Raw genomic sequence first — 9114 nt, 5'->3', positions numbered from 1 at the left:
TATAAATTATCTTATGCCAATTTTGATGTGCCTATCTTGAAACAGACTTTATTTTATCAAAAATAAAATGCCAAAATTGACTTATGCAAATATTTCTTTTATTTTCTTTTTACATAAAACCTACATGTGAGCATCTTATAGTGCCAGGCAGTTTAATTGCAATGAGAGAGGAATCATGGGACTTCGGGTCCAGGCTGTTGTGTGTGCTGATCAGCGAGTAACTTCTCTTAACTTAGTCAACCCAGTAAATAGTCATAAACTTATGCCATAGCAAACACACTGAACAGCAGCTCCCATGCACAGAACATTTTATCAGTATAACATCCAAATAAACTTACTTCTTTTAGTTCTCACATCAGCCCTCAAAAGTGAGAAATATTGTTTGCAGCTCCATTTTATATAAGAACCATGATTGGAGTCATGCCCTGGTCTCAAAGGGAGTAACCATTTTTGGCCAGAATTTAAAGTCTGTATTAACATCCTGACAAACACTCTAAGCTACTTCCTTAAAACTTAATCTCAGGAATGTAACAGGCAAAGGTCTCCTTTAATTGTGGCTTGACATATAAAGAATATCTGGTTAAGGAAGGATGGACAAGGGCAGAGTACTTCACTTAAGAGTTGTTTGGGGGTATATTCTTGATAGAAATTTTTCTTTTCCAAAAATTAAGGTGTTTCTTAGAATCAATCACCTTGTAGTCACAGATAGTGTTAGAAGAAAATTCCACAAAACCAGGACACTCCACCATGGTTGGCAGAGAGTGGGAGCATCTGAAACCACTCTGTCTGTGTAGATCTGCTCCCCCAGCACTGGGGACAAAGAGCAAAAGAGCCACAGTGGGGGAATTCAGTATAATGCAAATGATGAATTTTATTGGATTTTAATTATGTCAACCTAGAGTCTTTTATGTTAGAAGAACAGGAATGTAACCAGGCTGTGAGTGTGTAATGGGGAGGAAGTATCATCCAATAAAAAAGGGACTTTCTGGGAACCTGGATAGCCACCAGGCAAAAGTTTGTTTCTTTTCCCCATAACACCTGATGACATTTATTCACCGAAATGTAAGTCTGCAACAGACAATGTTTTTGTCAACAGGATAATTAGTCAACTAGAAATACACTTTATTCAGACTTAAATCTTTGAAGTTGTCTAGTGTTCTCATGTGCCCAGTAGCAAGCTGGGCTGAGTCCTCTGTCCTCACTCTGGACACTTCTTGAGGTTTTAATATGGCTCAAAATAAGCAGATAAGCCTAGTAGTTCAAGGTCTCAGAAGTTATCATGAGATGCAAAGCCTCTGCCTCACAGTGTCCATCATCGAGTTGAAGCTCCCTCCAACTGGAGAGGCAGATCTACTCAGTTCACTACTGAAGCAAGGCAGCTTCTTGTGGGGGATCTGTCCAGTTTCAAGTGGTGATTGGTTGGGACTAAAGGTGCGTGGTTGCTTTCCTCAGTGGCAAAGCCTTCTGGGTTTTTGCATTCAGTAGGAAGAACTTACCTCACTGCAATTCAATGCTAATTTCCTTCTCAACCTGATGCCATTTCCTGCTGAGTTTTATGGCTCATTCAAGGACTGCACTTCCATAAGGAATGGCAACAGCTATTGTCAGATGGTAACTGTCTTTAACTGGTGTGGACAAATCTACATTGGCACACTGAAGTCATGAGACATGAACTCTCCTTGTTGGTGGCGTCAAATTCAGTCTTCCTCCTTCTTAACTTCTGTGCACTTAACAGTGACTCCTCCTGGAATGTCATCTCCCAGTTCTCAACATCTCAGTACCTCTTACTGACTTCTACTTCATGATAGCTGTAGCATTGAGTCCTGTTTCAACATGTAACTGGTATGGTAACCCTAGAATCCCAAATGAACCTCATTTAAAGTACAAGAAGCAAGGCCAAGAGAGACTACAGTCATAGGTTTCTAAGTGCCAAAACTTGAACTGAACTCTTGTAACTATGATTTATATCTAAATATCATATTCTGCTACTTCATGGGACTTACAGATATCCTTTGAGATAATTTCTCATTTACCTCAGGTAAACTTTATCAAAAAATTCGGATATGTTTGAGTTCATTAAGTTGGAAATACACACAGGCATGGGCACACATGCGTGCATACACACACACACACACACACACACACACACATGCACACACACATTTATATAGAGAAGGTGGAGAGAGAGCGAGGTAGATAGAAAGATCAACAAGGATATATATATATATATATATATATATATATATATATATATATATATATATCACATATATATGTGTGTGTTCTCATTCAATTTCCATATATATAATATATACATATGTTATATATTATACATATAATATATGTATATATAATATATATAATCTGATGAGGCAGAATGGGTGACTAGTTAGTACTCAACTTACCACTGTTTCTACCTATATATGAGTTGCATTTACTTTGTAAACTGTAACAGGCTGAGGTACAGTTTGTCTCATTGTATAAATTTGAGCCTTTGGGCTTCTTCCTGTGGTGATCATTATCAATGTCAGTTCTAAGTTGCCCTCCCCTCTAGAGTTCATATGCAGCCACCAATCTGTGGGGACTCCACTTGCACTTACTCTCATTACCCTGTTGCTTCTGGGAGTGGTGGGAGGGAGTATAGAGACTTGTGAACTCTTCCGTTTTCAACACTGCTTCTGCTCAAATGTGTCACTCCTTACCTATGAAAAAGCTTATTTGAGGATTCTTCAGCACATTTCCTTCTAGAGATCACATCTCATTTCCTGCCTAGATCTAGCATGTCTGTGCAGTCCCAAGTCTTGAATTTCAGACTTTGAACATTTAAGTGCTCAGTTGGAAGCTACTCTCATTTCCTACACAGGCAAAGAGAAATGTAGGAAGTATGAATTTGAACATTTCTGCTTTCCTACTTTACTGTTCTGCTTTTTCTGCTTCAGGCACTCCTGATAAAACTACATCCCCCTCCCCCTATTTAATTCGCAAGAGAGCAAAAGTCACACCAGAAGTCACACAAAATACCTGAACCATTCTTTTCTTACTTCTAGAAATACTTTATGGGGCCAGTGAAAGATGCTGATGCTATCTTTTTAATATTCTGAAGAATAATCCTATTAAATAAAAAACAAGGAAACTGTTATACCCACAAGGCAGAATTAGCCAAAGCTGACTGGCAAGGGTCAAGTTACTTTACAAAACCCTAGCTGTGTGCTGTTCCTATCATTCCATCAAGGGCTTGGTGAATGAGAAATAATTTGTGGACTCTGCTCATCTCTCTTTGCGAACTTTGTTCTGTGGAATTAGATACAACTTTGACAAATTAGAAAAGGCTCTTGGGTGCCCCACTGTCCCCAGAGAAGTACAGTCCACTGATTGTGTGCTGCCCTTCTGCAGGCCTAGCATGTCAGGCCATCAGCCTCAGTCAATCCATTGAGTGTGCTTTTTAATAAGCAAGTCTGTCAGCACCAAGTTCTTCCGATCTCCCTACCTCGCCTTAATCCTTAGGACATGCTGCTTTCTTCTTTGTTTCATTTGTGGCAAAAGGCCCTCTCCAAAGAAAGAAATATCTTCTTTGTTTGTAGATCATGGACAACAAAATTAACCTTTGAGATTAACTGTGGGTGTTTTATCATTTTGCCAGGACAGTTGGTTAGGATTAATACTGGCAAAAGGAACTGAGCACAGTCTGTATTCTCTCTTCTGAGTGGATATAGCTAATGAAGGGCATTCTTTCATTTTTCCCCCTCTTCCAAGTTGATTCAGATCTTTGAGAAATGACAGATATACAATATCAACACGTAATTGATTCCTGATAAGTCTAAAGATAAAAATCTCATCTTTGTTAAAAAAAAAAACACATGATCATCCTTGCCCAGTGCAAGTCTTAGATACGACATTGTTAAGCCAGAACCATGAGTGGTACCATAAAGAGCCATATTTAGGGGGAAGTGTTTCTTTTCTTTGGTTTGCACAACTGACATTCTCATGGGTGACTGTCAAGGAGAAAGCTATACCAGAGAAGTTTGCAACATTTTTATGGCTTTTAAATCTTTTTTTAACCAAGAACAGATTATGCTTTATTATTTTTTATAATTTTGTCACTTCCAGAATCTTCTGAATTTCAGCTTTTTCAGACGAGTGACATTTATTTACCACTAGAGTCCTAATGCGCTAGAGAAAGGTGAAATAGTCTACCCAAACTACAAACTGTAAAGTTAACGGTGGGTTGTGGAGGACCCTGCTACTCAAGAAGGAGGTTGCCAGAACAAAAACAGCTCTGGTGGACAACAGACATTTGTCCAACACAGATTCAATACCAGTTCTAATAAAGACAAAGTGTTACAAACTCAAATTCTGAATTCCGCCCCCATACATCCGGCCAATGCATATAATGGCCTGCTCCAGTTTCTGAGGACTCAGATACAAAGTGCTTTCCATGCAGTTCCTTCTCTTTTCTTTTGCTTTTTTGGTTTTGCCTCTTGTGCTTCACTTTTTATAAGATAACCAACCCGATTAACTTTGAAGTGGCACAACTCACATATAGTTATTTCCAAAGTATAGATGACACAAACATCAAAGTGTGTTTGTAGACATATTTGTGGTGGCACACACTATTTGCTGCTCAGAGCACTGGCTACTCCGCTTTGAGTTACTTTTTTTGTAATATATGGCAAGTTACTACTGTCACTATGGGCCAAACCCAGGCATCCAGTTTCATGTCCAGTCTTCTTACATGGCTGAAATGGGTCTGGAACTTGGGGCAACCATCTATCATGGCCTTAATCCTTGAAGCCAAATGGTTCTTCTATTAGAAATGCACTCTGATTCTCTTAAGACTTGAGTGAATTCTGTGGATCTGACCTTTTAGAATTGGGTTCCCTTTCATCATATAGGATCATTTTCCCTTCTCTCTCTCTCTCTCTCTCTCTCTCTCTCTCTCTCTCTCTCTCTCTCCCTCCCTCTCTCTCCTCTCCTCTCCTCCTCAATTTACTTTTTCCTCAATAGGAGCAATTACTATAACAAACAGTAGAAAAAGGGGGACTGTGTGATAGATGAGAGACTAGGGTTATACAAAGTGGAAAAATGACCGCATCAGTCCCCATGAGCCTATTACATAATGCTCAAAAATTCAGAGTAATGAAAAAAGATGTGTTGGGATCCCCAGCTCCTCATTATCACCGTCAGTTAGGTACTTATTGTGTATTGTGCTGGTTTGGGCTAAAGAGAGTGCTTCAGTGAAGCAGTTTTTAAGACTCACTTGATGTCTCTGGAAGGCAATAACGACTTTTGTAAATAGCACCCTTTCCTATAGAGTGTCTTATGTTAGCATTGTCAACTACAGAGGAATAATAGGATCTTTATTTGCTTTGGTGAGAATAATAGCAGGTCTATTTCAGAGACTGGTTTGAATGTGGACATTTAACTTTCTGGGTATGTGATCTGTTGAGGTCATTTCACCACCTTCTCAATATTCACATTAGCTGAGTGGAGTTAATGCTGCCTATTAAACACTTCTAAAGAGTTGCTGTAAGGGCCAATGAGGAGCAAGTGATGAAAGGCTCTATTTACTGTTCTCAATGAAATCTTGCTTTGGAAGTACACTTACAGCATAGGCAGATGCCTGAGACCACCACATGTTTCAGAATACTACCTGTAGATTTGAGTTTGTTTGCCTGTTCTAACACTTGTCTGGACAAGCCCTGAGGATGGAAACAAAATCAGCACCTTCTATATTTTAATTTATTGTATTTTATGTGTATGGCTGCTTTGCCTGTATGTACCTCTATATACTATATGCATGTAGTAACCCTAGAACTGGATCCACAGATGGTTATACATTAATTTTGGGTACTAGAAATTGGACTGAGGTTCTTGGGACCAGCATTCAGTGATCTCAAACACTGAGCCATCCAGTCTTCTTGTACTAATGAAGCTTAAAGCCCAGCTCAATAGCTTGATTTTAGTAGGTAAGCAGTCAAGGAAATCAGATGAGCTACTCAAATGGGTGATAGATTTGTGAAAGCCTATAATATATCTGCTTCTCAAGAAAATATACATTAAAATGCAACTTTGATTCAGTTTTCACAAATTCATACCTCCATAGATGAGAATTCCCCTCAAAATCTTATGAAGTCCAAGAAAACTAAAAATAAATTATTAGTTGAAAAAAATAGGATTTCCATTATGCTCCCCAAGTTCATTCATTGTTTGAAATGCAAGAAGGCACGCTTACACGATGGAATGCTTGGTTAAAACACTCGATTGTATAATCACATCAACTACATCCAACCCTCTTGTGTCACCAGAAAAACACTTGTGTAAGAAAAAGTCAAGAACGACAGGTATGTCAGGTCAGTAGGCCAAAGAACACAAGAAAGCATGTTCCAGAGTCTTTAGGAGTGGGAACAAATTAAAAGCACACTGATTTTCTTCCACACACAAGTCTACTTTGATGACAATGTTTGGAGGAAAAGATAGCATGGAGTTTCTCACTTTTCTCTTCCATTTTCCCTTCACATCTGGATTTTTACAATGAAATTTCCAACAGATATGGGTTGCTCAAAAGACATTAGCAGTGCATTGACTGTATGCACCAGACTTCCAGTATATAATTAAACTAAACAAAACTCCAATGAACTAACAGGTATAATTTGACTTTAAGACAAAAACCTTCTCGGTGTCACTTGCTTCAGCATTACATAGAAGAGGACAAGTAATCAGACCAATAGGTCACAGTGGGCATCAGAGAAAGGGGCAGGGAGGAAGTTACTAGGAACTCTGGTCTGCAGAACTTTCAAAGGAAAAAACCGAGGTCAATTGCTTCTCCTACAGAAGCCAAACATTCTTCAGTTATAAAATATAGCAGGAAAAAAAAATCTTTCTTTATATAAGCAACCCCCTCCATAGACACCAGTGCTGAGGCTCAAACCAGGCTCTGTTTACTAATGCCTGTTTATTAAGTTACTTTATTTTCTTAAGTATGATCTAGATATAACATATTTACATTGTTTCTAAACTATTTCATATCGACCTGTTTCTATTCTCTCCAAAACCAAAATGAAAAAGAAAAGTATTTTTCCCAGTTATAAAAAAGGAACTAATTTTTGGTATTATTTTTCTACTAGTTATAAAAGTGGAATTTATTTACTATAGGAAAATACAAAAAGGTACATAAAGAAGGAAGCAAACCCCACTTATAGTTCCTCCCTTTGACAATTTCTATTTGACTATCATCTTTTCATTCTGTAGTTTTTAGGGCTGATGATTATACTGTGTTTCTGATTTCACTTGAAGGTGTTTCATAACATTATAGTATTTCCTAAAATAAGACTCAAAATCACTTACTGTAATCCTGCCAGATGGATAAATCATACAGTATCAAGCAAGGTTAAAGTTTTAAGATTCAGTTGTCTCCAGTGCTTAAATATTATTTTCCAAATAAAATACACAAATGAACAATAACATTCCGTACATACATTCTACACAGATTACTGACTTTGTTTCTTGTGCTGCTTTCCATTTCTTCAATACAAGGAATAGCCTCACAAAAGAGAATCATCCCAAAGGGCAGGAAGGCTGAGCCACAGGTACCCTGGTCACCAGGAGATATACCCTGTGAATACTTTGGAAGAAGGTAGGCTCTCTTTAAAGGATTATAGCACAGGCATCAGGGTGAAAGGGACAAATTTTTCATGCTTCTATGTGAAAACATGAGAACAGAAAAAAAAATATTGAAACTGTAAAAATGACATTGTGGTGGTTTGAATGAGACTGGTCCCCATAGGATTAAAGATTTGAATACTTTAGCATGGCACTATTTGAAAGGACTAGGAATTGTGGCCTTGTTGGAGGAAGGGTGCCAATGGAGGCAGGCTTTGAAGGTTTCAAAAGCCCATTCCAAGCCCAGGGTCTCTCTCTTTCTGCTGCCTGTAGCTTAGGATGTAGCTCTCAGCTACTGCTAAAGCACCATGTTTGTCTCCATGCTGTCAAGCTCCCTACCACAATGACAATGAACTAAACATCTGAAACTGTAAGCAAGCCCCAGTTTATTACAATCATCATGATGCTTCTTCACAGCAACAGAACTATGACTAAGACAGACATTATATACAGAAGCACGATAATCCAGCTTTTAAAGGCAACAGAGCACGTAGAGAGAGCTGTTTATCCAGATTTATCTAGACTTGTGTATCTTGACCAACAACAACTCCATTCAGAGTTCTGTCCACTTGTCTTCTAAGAGCAGCATCTCACTCAGACTTCAGATCTGATCCCTGGCTTCTGTGACTGACACTTTCCCTAACTACTTATTGTGACTGGTGCAAGTTGGTCAGCGGGAGATTCCCTCAAAGTTTTTAAGATTGCCTTTTGTAATAATCAAATATTCCTCTGGTTACGAGAAATTGAAAACTCTGACTTATATTGGCCTTAGCACAAGGGCTTTTGTTGGTCCATGTACCTAAGGTGTTTTAGGAGAGACGTAGGCTGCAGATCTGATTTAATCAGATACTCGGTTTCATCAGTATCCAAGTCTTGATTTCCCTTTTCTGAGTGGGCTCTTACCTCACACTGGCTAATGTAAGTGGCTACTCCAATCCCAAATTCACTTTCCACTCAGTTACACCCAGGGGTAAAGAGTGAACTATGGCAAATATTCCAGGCATATTGTTCCCTAGTTCACTCTCACTAGACATGTTTAGGTTCCATGCCTGTCATTGAGTCTTCAGTCATTGGCCTTGATAACAGACTCCCTTAGTAATCTAAAGTAATTTTGAATTTTTCTCAGCTAGAGTGGAAGTCTACATAAGGCAGGGCAACAACTGCAACACTGTGTGTGTGTGTGTGTGCGTGTGCGTGTGCGTGTGTGTGTGTGTGTGTATGTGTGTATACCTACTAACATTTCATATCATCTCAGTTGAAAACTTTAACTTCTGTGTTGTTGTGGAGGTAAATTCTACCAAAGGAAGGACAGAAAGTAAAGAGGAAAGAAGAAAGCAGAGGAAAGATATGGAAAGATGCTGATAGACTTTTAGCTGCTTCTTCTCTTTCTTTCCCAAAGCCATTTCTCTCTCTCTCTCTCTCTCTCTCTCTCTCTCTCTCTCTCTCTCTCTCTCT

The sequence above is a fragment of the Mus pahari genome, chromosome 13 (genome assembly GCF_900095145.1).
Source record: "Mus pahari chromosome 13, PAHARI_EIJ_v1.1, whole genome shotgun sequence".
Classification (NCBI taxonomy): Eukaryota; Metazoa; Chordata; class Mammalia; order Rodentia; family Muridae; genus Mus; species Mus pahari.
This window is presented reverse-complemented; position numbering follows the sequence as displayed.